The 15610-nt window shown below is 42.3% G+C and overlaps 1 protein-coding gene across 2 annotated transcripts in view; it reads left to right on the forward strand.

The window, feature by feature from the left end:
• LOC148034117 (peptidyl-prolyl cis-trans isomerase) overlaps nt 1–15610 on the forward strand; it is a 97840-nt gene that overhangs the window by 22935 nt on the left and 59295 nt on the right. The window lies entirely within an intron of this gene.

Raw genomic sequence — 15610 nt, forward strand, 5'->3', positions numbered from 1 at the left:
ACCTTGCAATCTTGTATATTGGACACCCCATTGGCCCCAAATGTCCCTTGCTGTCATAAATGATCAGCAACCCTTCTAATCAGTTTGCCCCTTGATTTTCACCTAGTACTAGTCTTAATTTGACCCTTGGCTAGCCAAATGCTACCCCAAATCAATTAGGATGGGTTGGCATCTGAAATCTTTGACAATCCCTCAAATTCCAGTAGATGATTTCAATCTTCAATGCCTCTAATTGTTGGCACGGGTCCCAAAGTGTTTGCTAAACTCTAATTTTAGCTGTAAATTAGGGTTTATAGCAAAAATTCATTTGTTGTCATAGCTGAGATCTGCTCCAAATGGTTGAGATTATTAGAGCATAGGTTGGAAAAGGTAAGAGAATATTGTAGAGAGAGAAATTTCTTAATTTCTTTGTGGAAAACTCTTCAAAATGGTTGTTGCCTTGTTAGATCAGCTCAAAAAGCTGTTGTCTATTGCTAGAGGATAGTAAATGTTGTCACCAACTGTTGGAGATGCCATAAATGCTATCGCTTGCTTCCAATAGGGCGTTTGCTGCAGTCGCCAACCCTAGATGGTCCTTCACAATAGAAAAAATTGACCAACAGCTTGTTCTCTCTCTCTCTCTCTCTCTCTCTCAACTTGCATGCACTAAATGAGCTCCAACAGCCCTAAACAACCTTGTCCCCTGTTGCATGGGAATTTTTGCCTAGTGGCTACCTTTTTTTTTTTCATTTTCTAGCAATTTAGTTAATTGTTCAGAATTAATTAACTCTGAAAAATTAATTCAGCCCTTTTTGACCTTGCCCAAACTTAGATGTGCCCATCCATAAATTAATTGGTTAGGCCATTTGCGACCCCAAGTGGTCCCAAGCCTTCAGCGACCCATAGATAGGCATTAATTAATTAATCAATGCCTAACCCCTAGTGTCACCGTTGACACTTATAGGCTAATTAATTATCCTATGGCCAAATTGACACCAACATTCACCTCATTCTCCATGTGCTAAGGTTCAATGGGATATAACTTGCTATAACTTTTGCCTTTGATTCCCATTGTTTCCTTGGGGTCTCCGGCTTGTTACTGTGAAATACTTACTTGCACATCACATGTGCATCTTAACATTGCACATTTGATTATTAAATTAATGAAATGTCTCTAGCATATGCAAAGCATCCAAAAATTTCACGACCCTGTGACATATGTCTTCCCACGTAACACGATTTGTATCTGCCCAATGTGCTAGTCATCCAAGTGCTACAAATCAAAACATGCCATCCATTTGGCTAGCCATGAATCGATGTTTGTCTCATTACATTCCTTCTTCTTCCTTTTAAAGGGATCGAGTTGGAATTGAAGAGGCAACGCCCGCATGGATGCGGGCACAAACTGAAAATGGGGAGTGTGGAGTACGGCTAATTATTGTTGCATTTCCTTTACTTGAACTTGGAGAATCGCCACGATAGACAAATCCCCTTCAGACTTGAAAGAAGAAGAGGCCCCCTTCGGACTTGAAAGAAGAAGAGGTGGGATGTTGCTCGTGCATGTGTTTAGGTTTAGGAGAAGCCGGACGGGCTTCCTCCATGTGTTAAGGTTCAATGGGAATGGACGCATCAAAGGGAGATACTCCACGAGAAGACATGATGGTTAAGATAATATATTGAGAGAGATTAAGAAATTTGAGAGCGCGCACAAAAAGTTGTGCAATTAAGACTTGAGATAGAGACAAAGAACAAGACCGTAAATAGATTCCCTTGTCTTTTCCTCTCCTCAATTCCTAAGATTCCCAATTAATGCCAAGGTAAGCTTTAATGTTAAAGCTAAGATTAGAAAGAATGCCAACATTAAATGTTAATGCAACAACAATGTTTAACATTACATTAACATAAAAATAAATAGTAACGTTAAATGTTAAATCGACAAAAATTATTGTGAATGAAAAAATTCTGATGCTTATTCAAGGCACTAGGCTTCAATTTCCGACATCGGTCTACCATAGCTCTGGAGTGGTAACTCCCTAGACTTTGATAGTCAAAACCACAAAAAAACCTTGCTCGTAAGCATTGCTTCAACACAAAACCGGAGCATGTGTACAAAACAAAAAACATACCTTGCTCTCATACCCCCCACCCGCAACACTCCCCCTCTGTGCACACCTCTCTCGCCGATAGTGTCTGATGCCACTATTAACGAGATAAAGGTGTACCTGTTAGGCACGAACCATCACAGTGCCGTGAACAAAAGTGGTTTTGTGTATGTCATCTGATCTCGCGTCCAATTGTAGATTGATACTCTGATACCAATGGGACGTCCTCTTGGGATCCAACTTGCACACGAGACAGGATGCAAGCCAAACTCAACACAAAAGGGATTGGACAGTGGATTCACCTCGCAACCATAGAGCCAAATGGGCTCACCCCCCCAGCCTAGGAGCTAGCAGCACTCATGGCCATGACCACATCCCAAGGATTAGTGTCCCATACCACCAGCCCACACCATCTTGGTGTACGGATGCGTTGCCAATGGGCCAAGAGTCCAAGAATTATGATCACACAATGAATGTGCACAAAGGGCCTTGAGTTCTATTTATAAGACTCAATTGCCCTAACCTTGAAGTATCCTTAGTGTATTCACACTAAGTCACTTCATGACCATTGTGACCAATGCTACAGCGTCCATTTGGATGCCTAGGTACATAACACCTAGGGCATGGTATGAAAAGATACATCATACTTGATTGCTCTTGGCTTCAGTAATTTACACATTGAAAGCACACTTTATGTCCCCAAAGATGGGGATAACCTCTTGATTGTCATTCTTTGTGTGGATGACATTCTTTTGTTATCTCAAGGGTAGTCGGATATTGGGCCTTTTTTATCCTAAAGGCACTTTTCTTTGCCAGCATGCATTCACAAACAATGATTGGGCTAGTTGTTTTTGCACGAGGGTGTCCACTAGTAGTAATTATTTTATGCTTGGTGACTCATGTATTTTTTGGTTGTGTAAGAAGCAGTCTACAGTGGCCACATCTAGTTGTGAAGCTGAACTTAGGGGAGCATTTATAGCTACATTGGAATGTGTATGGCTCAAATGCATTTTGGTAGATCTTAGTGTGGGATAGTAGTCACCCACTCCTATCTATATTGATAGACAGAGTGCCATGGCAATTGCAAAAAATTCAGTCTTTCATGCTTGCACTAAGCACATTGAGGTGCATTATCATTATGTCAGAGTGAGGCTCCATGCAAGGGAGATTGACTTCATTTATGTCCCTACACAGGACAACTTGGTAGATGTGTTTGCAAAAGCTCCCTCTAAAGAGAAGTTTGAAGCCTTTCACAAGGCTCTAGGCTTGATACCATTTGGGCATTGATGTGCCTATTCCCTGTATATGTTCACGTCATTCACTCGAGGGGGTTTGTTACACTTATGGTGTTCCTCCCAAGTTATGGTGTGAAGGCTCCCTTATCTAGGGGCAGTTTTTATCTTCTGGTTGGAGAAGGGTTTTTTTCCCATGTGGATACCTGTCAGTGGGTGTGGTACTTAGTACCTTAGGGATTGTACTTTCATATCATTCACACATAGTGGATGTCACATTCTAGCACTCATTGTTCTCTTGTTCATTGTGAGTGCGTGTGTTGTTGAAGCCTAATCTAACAATACTTGGTATGCAAAATGGGATGTTTGGCAATGTTTCTAGGGTTCTCAATATCTTTGGTATCCATGGAATTGGGGCCTCAAAATGCCATGTTTAATGCTGGTCAAGGTGGAACTGTAGCAAATGCACCATTTTTGTGACTATCTGTTTATGATAATATAGTACCAAAGAGCAAAGAAAAAGACTTTACCATTGGGGATAAAGCTGTAAAATTTGATACTTTTAGTGGCACTTAGGATAAGCTGAAAGCTTTGACTTCTATTTAGCAACTCAATGCAGTCTATTTGAGGGGCAATTTCATCGGATCATCGAAGGTACAAAAGTTTGCCACTTTCCTTAAGGGAAATGCTTTGCAATGGTGGACTTCTCTTTTGATGTAGGTTACATCACCATCCACTTGGGTGGTTTAAGCAAGTATTTACTTGAGCTTGGTTGACAAGCATTGTTGAGGTGGCTGTTATGACCCCTTGGCACAAATTGGATGCTTCCCAATGTGCTAACTAGGGATAGTACAATAAGAAGTTTTGGGAAGTATTGTTGTGAGTTATTGCTTATTGGTCTGTGCCTTTGAGAAGTTAGAGATTTTTGCATAAATACAAATATAAGAAACATGTCTAGTTAATTGAGACCACATGTACAGCAGATGCATTGTTGCTGGGGAAGTCTTCTAGCTTTAAGAATAATAATAGCAATTTAGAGGAAAAGGCAACAAAGGCTTAGAAGCATGATGAGACTGTTTTTATGCTAAAAAGAAGAGGAATGCACCATTCAAATTTTAAAAAGTGATGCTGAACAAAAGAACCATTTGCTGCAAATAAATGCTTTCGATGGAAGGCCATAAAACAAGAGATTGTCCTAATGGTAGCAATTTGAAAGCTTTGAGGATCCTAAGGATAAGAGGCATATAACCTAGTATGAATTTTAGGGAAAGCAAAATTAGAGATAAAATTTCTAGGTGTATGGATGCGAATGTTGACTATATTTTTGCCTAGATCACTATTTGTGTTAGTCATTATGGTTTGGTATGCAAATATGTATGGTTTTCATATAGGCTCTAAAATTTGCACAAAATATATGGCATGAAAATTTGGATGTGGTGTACATTTGCATGGTATGTGATGTACATTTGCATGGGATGCAAGATGTACATTTTCATGAGTTACATGTGATGTGTAGTTGATGTACATTTGCATGAGTTGCGTGACATGTATATGATACAAGTGATATATGGATACATTTTGGTTTGAGGCATTGTTTATCTCGGTTTTGCTTTACTTTTCCTTAGTATGGTTAGAATGGCATGCTGATGCACTATCTTGGGTTTTGAGGGTGGTTATAAGTCATGTACGTGGATTGTAACTTGGTTTTTGTAGCTGGAATTTCAAACATGAAGTGGGAATGAGCATGGTGAAACAATAGCTGCAAATGTTGTTTGACTATAGCATAACCATGTCTTTCCAGTGATAACAGATGCCTTTGTATCACTGCCATGCAATTGAGGGCGATTGCAAAGTTTCAAGGGGGAAATATGTCATGTGGTCATGGCTTTTTCACTTATTTCTCTCCGAATAGCTGAGTTGTGCACATGTGAAATTAAGTTTCCATGCCATGTGTGGAGTGGGGACCATTTCCTCTTTGCCCGATCATTAGTTGTCATTAGCCAAAGTCCTTTATGCTTCAAATTTGGGCTTCAACCTTCTTTCTGTCCATGGTTTGACACAGATAGGTACTTGTGTGGTCTTGACCTTGGATGTTGTGACTCTTGAGGACTCTTTTACAGATTCTATTCTTTGGATGAGTATTCAGGGGGATAGGCTTTATAAGTTTATTGCCATTGTTGTGCGGACTTCTCATGAGCTTGAGCTCCTTTGGCATGCCCATTATGAGCATCTAAACTTTGATGCCATACAAAAGGCTTCTTGGAAGAAGTTAATTGAGGGCCTCCTAGATTTTCCTCCTATTCACACCTTGTGTCCTAGCTGCTTATGGGGCAAGCAACATAGACAACCTTATTCACCGGTTGGCTCTTGGAGGGCTATTACACTATTAGAGTTGGTCCATACCGACTTGTGTGGACCTATGGGCATGGCCTCCCTTGTGAAGGCTAAGTAATTGATGCTGACTATTGATGATTTCAGTAGATATGTGTGGCGGTACTTCTTGGAGTACAAGAGTGAGGCATACCCCAACTTCTGCGGGTGGAAAGTGTTTGTTGAAACGCAAACGTTTTTCAAGGTTTGAGGTGTACGAGTTGACCACGGCGGCGAGTTTTGCTCTAATGCTTTTTCTAAGTTTTGTAGGAATCACGGTATTTGGGTGGAGTATTCCCATTAGAACTCACCATTAGAGAATGGCATGGTGGAGCGTGCAAATTAGATTATGCTTGAGATGGCCCAATTGATGTTGGAGTATCGGAGGCTATCTCACTTTCTTTGGGGTGAGGTGGATGCTACAATGGTGCATATTCACAATAGGTCTTCAACTTCCACATTGCAAGACATGATTCCATATGTGGCTTTCTTTGGGAAGAAGTCTTTTGTGTTCCACTTTCACATGGGTGTGATGCTTATGTCCATGTGGACAAGACAAAAGGAGAATAGAATTCACCTGAAGTCAAAGAAGCTTATCTTCGTGGGTTATAGTACGACCATGAAGGGCTGCAAGCTCTACGACCCATCAACACAAGATTGTTGTGAGTACGGATGTGATATTTTATGAGGATTCAGCCTCAGATGATCCCATTATGGTGCTCCTTGTGCAAGTGGTTCTTTGTCAATCATCAACTGATCTCTCTCTCTCTCTCCCCCTCCTCCCCCTTTAGCTCTAACCCTTCTTTCTTAGCTACCTATTGGCACCCCTTTTTCGTCTTTGATTCCTCCCCCTCCATCCCCATTTTCTCTTGGTTCTGGATTTGGGTCACATGAAGTAGAAAAGATTGGATAGTATCTTTGACCTCGAACGGAATTTGTTGGAGCTATCCATAAAGAGTAACTCCCTCACGGTGGAAGGGGCCGTATACATCAACTGCAACTTTGTGCATACTTCAGACGATGTCCTGTAGGAGGTAACCGTCGGTAGGACTTCTTTGGAAATACATCGAAGTAAGGCCGAGTAAGCTCAAGCATCGTCCAAATCCCATGTAAGCACCGCTTTCTCATAGTTGTCTTCATCAAAATTAGGTGGAATAGGAGAAGGCCGCTAAGGACGTTCAATAGCTCTGGAAACCATGTACCATAACTGCTTTTGTATAAACCAAACCTTCATCACAGCATTCCATGTAAGATAATTAGGGCCAAGTAACTTATCATCAACGGACGTGCACAGAGGAGCCATCTAGAGAGGATTTAGAAGAGAAATAGAGAAAATAAGGTATTTGGAGAGGAAACACAGCCAAACCACGAGCACATATTGCAGAAAATGAGAGTGCATATGTAGTAGTCATCAAAATTTGACCAAAACAAGAAGAAATCTGCTGCAAAAAGTCAAAATCAGCCAGAAATTGCCAAAAACAGCAAAATGGCTTGATAGTGCAGTCATCCAACCGAGAGGAGATGCCAAAACACCAAAATGCAGATTGGAACTGACATGCAGGCAGGAAAGGGGCTGACGTAGGCTGTGCGGATGATGATGTTAGCAAAAATAGAGGAAAAATAGGTTGCCTGGTTGGAGCAGTAGTCGCTTGATTAGCAATGGTCAAAACAGTCCTGAAATCAGCAAAGAAAACATAGCAGGAGGATAGAACTTGAAATTTGATACCATGTTAGAAGTGGAGCAGCAATGGAAGTGTAAACATCTGCTATAAACTATTGAAACACAAGACAAAAGAGAAAGGGAAAGAAAGAACACTGAAGAACACAATACATATGAGAACTCAGATTTATGCTCAGGAAATGGAATCCATATATCCAACACGAGACAGTTCTATACAACAGTGAGTCACTGGTTGTGTGGGCACCAGCACTGGCTTCTCTCTCCACGGAGTCTCCATACGTGTGATGGAAGATGAGTGACTGAGTGAGGAGGAGGAGCCTGATTATATAGGACAAAAATATATTCTCAATATGATCAGGTCAGCCAGCATTTAATGCTGGTCAGCCAGCAATAAATGCTAAATATGACCAAAATGAAGACCATAAATAATGCCTAAAATATCCTAAATAATGTGCCTAGCCTTTGCATGCACAGATTCACACATGAATTGACATATCTGATAACACTTCCACGCTTGACAACTCCTTCAATTCCTTCTTCATTGAGTGTTTCTACTCCTTCCCTATCCTCTCACGTGTCTTCTTGACTTGAGCCATCTGAGTAGGAGTCTTTTTCTTTTGATGAAGGGAATCTACCTTTACCTAGTGAGAGGGAGTCACTTTTCTAGACAGGTGCTTTACAGGTACCGGAGGCCTCTAGTCTCCCTTGTAGCAAGATGAGCCTATCACCATTCCTCGGTAGTATTGACGGCTTATTGGAGGATGCAAGTGTTACTCATTTTCTTGAGGCTCGTTCAAGCCCACGTAGACTAGCTAGGATATAGACCCAATGAGAGTTCACTTTGTGTGAACTACGCTCTTATGTCATGGATTCTTCACGATCATGAGGTTACTACAGTTAATGAGGCTCTTGTATAGGATGTTTGGCACCATGCTATGTAGGAGAAGCTTGATGCGATCGAGCTATATTATTTGAGTGTTTCAAAATATGGTAAAATGTTCATTTTTCTATTTAAGGATGGCCAATAGTAGAACACTCTAGAATTATACTTGGGTCATCATTAAGAAGATGCCCAAGAGAAATTACAAGTGTAGTCAAGTGGTCAGATTGATGGTTGACCAGAAAGCCTAAATGACTAAAACTTTTTCACTCGGGTGGTTACATTGATTAGAAGCCCATTTAATGAGCTGTTTTAGAAAGTGAAACCAGATGCTTATGATCAACGCGTCAAAGGATCTAGAATGCAAGGAATAATTTTGTCTTCAATGGCTATCTTAAATTCTTAACCATTTGAGAGATTTTTAGAGTAGAATATTTAGAAGTTTTTTTCTCTAGAAAAGTGACACGTGGCATCTAGAATAGGACATGTGTCATTTTGAAGAGACAAGCGTCTCTATAATTATCATTTTTAGCAAAAACTTATCATTTATAATCTCTACTTTTCACTTTTGAGTACCCAAGCCCCACACCTATATATTGGAGGTCTCCCTCTGCGTTTCAAAGAAGCTCTCATGTTGAACTTTCAGCCACATATTTTGTATTCTCCCATTTATCATTCATCCGAGAAGCACTTTCTATCTAGCTTGATCTAGTCCAAGTTCTAAAGAAGAAAATTAGCTTTTTGCTTGGAGTATAGAGAAGTTAGGATTTCATAACCCTAATTTTCAGAATTGCAGCAGCATATCAGCCCATTTGTATATGATTTAGGCACTTGGTGCCCGTTGTTTGTTTTAATGAATTCCTATAAATGGGGAGGGGCTAGTTCCTCTCTCAACATGTGTCGATTCTCTCTCTCTCTCTCTCTCTCTCTCTCTCTCTCTCTCTCTCTTTGATTTTCATGGTGATAATTGATCAAGTTGGTTAAGCTCAAAAGTATTGTCATTCTCATGTTTTTCCTTGCACTTATACTTTTTGTTGGCCTGCATACTCTGTATGGTGGCTTATTAGGAGGGGTATTTCCAGGGATCAAATCTATGGCATGATCCTTTGATCTCTCGAGTAGTAATCATTGTGGAAGTGATTGTGAGAAGCATTAAACATATATTTTCAAAAATGATATTCGAACTTTATCCAACCTAGATATGTTTCCATTAGTTTCACTATCATCTATATCCTTAATAGAAGCCAAGTATGCTGAAAGATGATTTCTCATTACTTTAGAAATGGTTGAAGCAAATAGAATTGGGACCCTTAATTTTGCATCTAGCACATGTGCTTTGTTCTTCTGTTGCAAATTGACAACTTTTTATACGGATATAAATCAATACATGTACTTGATGAGACCATGGCATTTCCAATAAGACATCACAACTCTTGAGTGATGCAATGCAGAAATAATTGCTATCCAAATAACTTTGTATATCTAAGTGAAGCTTCTCAATGATGGGTATGATAGGCTCTGCATGCCCTTATATGCCATGCCAATCTCTTCCATAGGCTCTCATGTTGCAAATTGACAACTTTGCTATGGGTACCAATCACTCCATGTACGTGATGACATCATGGCATCCCCAGTAAGACATCACAATCCTCAAGTGGTGCAATGATGTGGGAGCTTCTCGCTCAACCACCAAGACCCACCGACTGCTTATTGTTTTAAGTGTTTCAAGCCAAGTGCAATGGCTATTTCACACATAGCTGTACGTGCTCTCACGCCTGTGAGTATAAAGCTTACCTCCATGCTCGATCGAGTTGCCTCCTCCCTCAAGCACTGCGGTGGCTCCACGATTCACGGTGCAAGCTCGATCCTCTAGCTCCAAGCTCCATGCTCCATTGCCTTGCGCAAGAGAAGAGAAGAAGAAGAGAGTAGAAGATTGAGAGCTTCTCCATCACGGTCCCTCATCCTCACATACTCACTCCCTCTCACACTCCCTCTCTCAAGCACAAGCTTAAGCAAGCAAGAACAAGAAGAACAAGAGAAGAGGAGAGCTAGTTTTGGCCACACAAGAATGAGCTTTTTCACTCACTTTTTGTCTTTTATACAAAACCCTAGCCCTAATCCCCTTTGGACACCCATCCTTTTTTTTATACGCTTGACCATTTTAGCCTAGGTTCTCTTTTCCTATTTCCTTCCTATTTGCATTGTGCCTTCACCCATGCCAATCTACATTCACAAATTGAATAGGAGGGAACTTGGCGCTCTTTTACAAGGATTTAGTGTGCTGCTTTTATATTTAAAATGCACATTTTCTCTTTTGCAATTGCCTTGAACTTTTAAGGTTGTCCTTATGCTTTTGGCCTTTTTTTCCTTCTATTTCCTCAGCTGGGCCTCATTTTTTTACTTTGCCCTGTGTCTTTTAAATTTTCTTTTTGCTTTCTTTGCACTAGGGTTAATATTACTCCCCTCCTAGCTGAGTGCTAGCCCCATGGCACTTGCTGCACTTGTTGATGGGGGCTCGGGTGGTTGAAGGGTTGCCATGTGGGTCGGTGATGGGGCTTTATGGAGATTGGACGGGGAGGAGAAGCACCACAAAATTGGACGAGAGATTGCGGAGGCCAAGAATAGATTTAATTGGGTAGTAGGAGCCTCCGATGTCGGTGGTTGATTGCAATTGTTGTGTGTACCTGAAAAAGAAAAGGAAGTGCACTACTTGCGGGTGTGTCTACCTCATTGTACAGTGCATGGTGTCCGTGCTAGTGAAACTGGGAGTTGGGTCAATAAGCTTGTGGTATTGTCCCACACTTGAGGACCCAGTTTGTGTACAGGGGAGGTACTGTGGGTGTGACTTAGGGAGAGAGGTCCAACCATAGGTGAGCACAAACTCCCTAGGTGTGTCCTGCCCTTGATGTGTCCTAAGTGTGAAGTGGGGGGATAGGAAGGGCAAGGGGGTTAGGTGTGGAGTTGTTCAACTGAGGCCACGGGACGCATCTAACTTGAGAACCCCTGGGTGCAGTGTTTGTGGCACTCTGATATACATGGGAAAGCTCGTTGTTTCTTTCCTTTTGCTTTGTGTAGGTTTTTTCTTTGTTTTCTCTTTTTTTTTTCCTTTTTTTTTAAAAGATACTTTGGGACCGAGCATGCTAGACATCATCTTGATGCTTTTTAGTACTTATATTTGGAGGGGGCCTAAGAGACTTGGTAAGGAAGGATCTACTCTGCAAGTAGCCTTTTATGTTAACGCGTATATTTAGAGGTGTCATTGATAGGAAGGGGTGGCTGCACACACCTGGTGAAGCGGCTATCATTCATGTCTTTTAGAATGGCCATACAAAAAGAAGGCAAGAGTGCGGCCCTTATTATTAGACGGCCATCGTGTGGCTATCAATACTTGTATTTAGATAAAAAAAGAGTGGCGGAAGTCTCAGGCCTCTTCCGCTGTGGGGTTTTGTTTGAGCAAAATCCTAAGAACCCTAAGATAATTACATGTGGTAATAAAGGTAGGGTTGGGGTAGGATGAGAACTGGTCGAGGAAGTGCGTGATGGATGGGCGGATGTCCCGCTCATTGCAGGTTAGGTACTCTTTTGAGCTTTCTACATTCACATTGTAGATCCTTGGGAAGTCGTACCTGCCATGCATTCCCGGGTTGTAATCTACTCCTATTCTCCGTGAGTATGGCATGTAGGTAGGGTCATTGCACTCATTTGGTATGGTGCCGCAGAAGGCCATCCACGCATCAAGATTGGTGTCCCAGGCGTGTCGCTGCCATTGTGTTTGGGCTTCGTATCCGTTGATGGTCTTTGGAATCTCCCAAACCTTGTCTTGCTAATAATCTGCATGCTCTCCTTGCCACCTTGTGGTGTGTCTTCTTCTCTTCTCTGTCCACTTGTTTCCCAGTCGTTGTGTGAGTTTGATCACTTGCTCCACCACCCTTAGAGATAGAACTCTGTTTAAAGAAAGACGACAGTGGAAGGAGAACTCGAATGGTCGGCCTTGATTTTTCCATTGCTCCCAAACAAGTAGTTCCTGAGCCTAGTTTACAGGGTGGCATTCCTCTCTTTGTGGGACCTGGACCTCAAGAACTTGCTGCGGCCTTGCTTGGAATCTCCTTCATGCTAGCTCTATTTGCTCTCTCTGCCTGCGCTTTCTTTCCGCAACCCTTTTAAGGGCAGCTTTCTCACCCTACTCTTCTATGTGTGCTTGCACCTGCTGTGCTGGGCTTGACACTCGCAGTTGTTCTTCTTTGTCTTGGCCTTGTTCAAAATCTGACCCTTCTTCTCTTGGTGGTTCTGTTGAGTTGTAGTAGGTCGTTGAGCTGATTGTTCTAGCTCTCTAAACCCTCCTCCAACTCCTTCATCGAGAGCCCATTCTGCCTCAGGTATTATCTCATGACATTCAACGGAATTGGTGTGGCTTCGCCATCAAGTGTTTCAACTCCGAATAGTCCCAATGGTACAAATGGCACGATAGTTGAGCTAGTGGATGGTTTTCGCCTAGGGCACTTAGTGTACAAGTGTGTGATCCCACACTTAGGGCATCTCAGGTCAGCCTTCTCTCGATTGGCTTGCTCCCTTTTGGGGCATCGTTGAGATGTGTCCTGGGTAAATGAAAGTTCAACGTGCGATGGGTTATTGGTTTTGTCCTCTTAGACCTCTACCCCTTTCCCTGCCCAACACCATCACCGGCAGTGGTCTGAAATCCATCAAGATGGGATTACCCTCTTTCTTATACGAGATGTAAGGATTTACGTATGCTTCTTCCTCTTTCTTATACGAGATGTAAGGGTTTACATATGCTTCTTCTTCGTTCAGCTTCTCTACATAATGTATTGGAGCATCGCTCCGGTAGGTGGGTCATGATGGGTCCAGGTTGTCTAGGTATCCTTGTGGGGTTGATGTCCATCCTAGGGACAGCTGGCTTTGAATCATTGGGTAGTAGGAGAGCTAGTGGAGCTCCCTTTCCGTAATGTGGTGGTCTATTTTCTAGGTAGTAAGGCTGATTGTATGGCTTTGGGTATGGCAACTGCCTCCGCAATCGACAATGCATTGCATCATGACCAAACCTACTGCAATTGGCATAGGGTTTGGATCTAGGACCCGTACACTCAGCCAGAAGGTGGTTTCCTCCACAATGTACGCATTGCACATGAGGTTGTGCGGGCCTTCTCATCATCTGTTGAAGTTTAGTCAACTCTAGCTTCACGTCTGCCAACTCTTGGCTCTGATTGACATTCTTTCCCTTGTCTTGGATGCTCTGGTTGGATTTTTCACCAATGGTTGTAGCTCTTTCTGAAGTTTTAGAGACAGTGTTGTCTTAGGTTGTGGGTCTTGAGCTCCTCTCCTTGAGTAGGTCATCCACTCGTATGGCTTCTTCGAAGACCCTAGCTAGCACATCCCTTTGCAGGGTTGAGTTGCTCACCAAGGCCTTGTAAAGCTCTTTGCTTTAGATTCCACTTATGAACACAATGAAGACCGCTCGTTCGCTAGGTTGCTCTATGGCTGGAATTCTCTTAAAGAGACTTCACACGTGGGTGACATAGTCTTGGATATCCTCCTTGTCCTTTTGACTAACGTTCATCAATCTAACAATGAGGTTGTCAGAGTATCCCACCTTAGAGAATCTCTTGATGAAGAGACTCCTGAGACTATTAAAGTCATTTGCCTCACATACGTGCTCAAATTGCTCCATAAAACTGTATGGATCATTATTAGAGGCTGATACTTAGCGAGTTGCTTAGCAACCACAAGTATCTTGATCTGGCTTCTAGAGTTCGGGGTGATTCCTACTCCTGTTAGCAACGTAGTCACTAGAGCTGCTCTGCTCTGCTCTGCTCCGTAGTTGTATTGTCTAAGAGTTGTGAGAAGCTTGCTTAGCGTAAGATCAGCCTCTAAGGCTCTCTCTCTCTTAGCATTTGGTCTTGTCCTGCTCTATTGGTGAGAGCTAAGACACGCTGAACCTCGCGCATTTCTATGTCTTGTCTCAACTTTTGAGCTTGTTGCTCTTGGTTGTAGGTAGCCATGCTTTGCAACACTTTCCTTGCCAACCTTCTCTCCTCCTCTAGATCGGCTAAGATATCCTCGACTGGTCTACCATGATGCTTCATTTTGGTTTGCAAGTCATATGGGGTCATTAGTTGCTGGGTGTCGACTGGGAATTCTCCCAAGTCAAGCTCGTCATTTTCCGAGTTGGTGCTAGTTTCTGACATATTGCTGACTTCTTGAGCAACTAGGGCGTTGATCAGATTAATCAAGTCGGGTAAAGCTGCACCCCTAATGTTGCCTGTTGTTGTTGCTCCCTAAACGGCTTGACAATTTAAGTCTCTTAGTGTTTGGTGATTGGGATACTTGTCCCCTATTCAATGTCTGGGGTCTCCTCCTACTAGTGGGTTCGTTCAGCTTATCTTATCCTAGGTGAATTTCTTGTTATTAAAAACTATCCTCAATGTTACGAGCACTCAGATGCTAGTTGTGTGCTCCTCAAAGTGCGCTGTGCGAAATCAGGCTTTCAGCTTTTCTTTGCACGTCAAATGTTTAATTGATGCAGTGTGCGAATCCAATGAAAAAAATATAGTGTAGCATATACTTTTCTGATTCTTTCGTGTGTTTAGCAACCACTCTAGCTGGCTTGTTCTAGTCTCTATAGTGTCCTAGATGTGTGGTGTGAGAGGTAGTAGGTTTGGTCGATTAGTCCGGGTCTCTATCAGGACACGAGACTGAAGGTCAGTGCTGTGGTGGTTTTCTCGACCGTTGGATCTTAGCTCTCAAGTTGATTGGCTCTATTGCTCCATTTACTCACTTGGGGATCCACTGAGGTGTTCCAGTGTGCTAGGGCTTGGTGTCTACAGGGTCCAGTGAGGTCAAAGTTTGTCAAAATTCGATGTTCTATTTCCGTCTGATTTACAAGTTTTTTCGTCTGATTCCCAGAATCGGTTGTTTGAATTTGGCCTATTTGATTTTGGACTGTCCGATTTTGGGCTGTCTGATTTTGGGCTGTCTGATTCTGGCTATTCGATTCTGGACTGCTCGATTCTTTAAAGTTTTGTTCGATTGGACGATCTGATTGCGTCCGATTTTGAAAATTAGACGACTTCAAGGCTGTCGGACAGTTTGAACGCAGTGGTGAAAGTTGCAGAATGACGAAAATCTTACCGAATCTCATATGCGCCTAGATCAATCTCTCAACTATGATCTTGGAAGCAATTAACCAATACAAAGGCACACTTAGAGCTTACCTACGGGGCTCGAAGGCGCGATGGTGAAGATTGCCAAGCACGAAATGGTCTTTAGCCGTGTAGCTCTCTCTCTCTGTCAAGCTCTCTCCCTCGACTTAGAAATGACAAATGAGCTCTCTCTTTGCCCTCTTGGCTTC

This window comes from Lygodium microphyllum, chromosome 7 (genome assembly GCF_053477565.2).
Source record: "Lygodium microphyllum isolate KBCC chromosome 7, Lygodium_microphyllum_v1.1.10, whole genome shotgun sequence".
NCBI classification, from domain to species: Eukaryota; Viridiplantae; Streptophyta; class Polypodiopsida; order Schizaeales; family Lygodiaceae; genus Lygodium; species Lygodium microphyllum.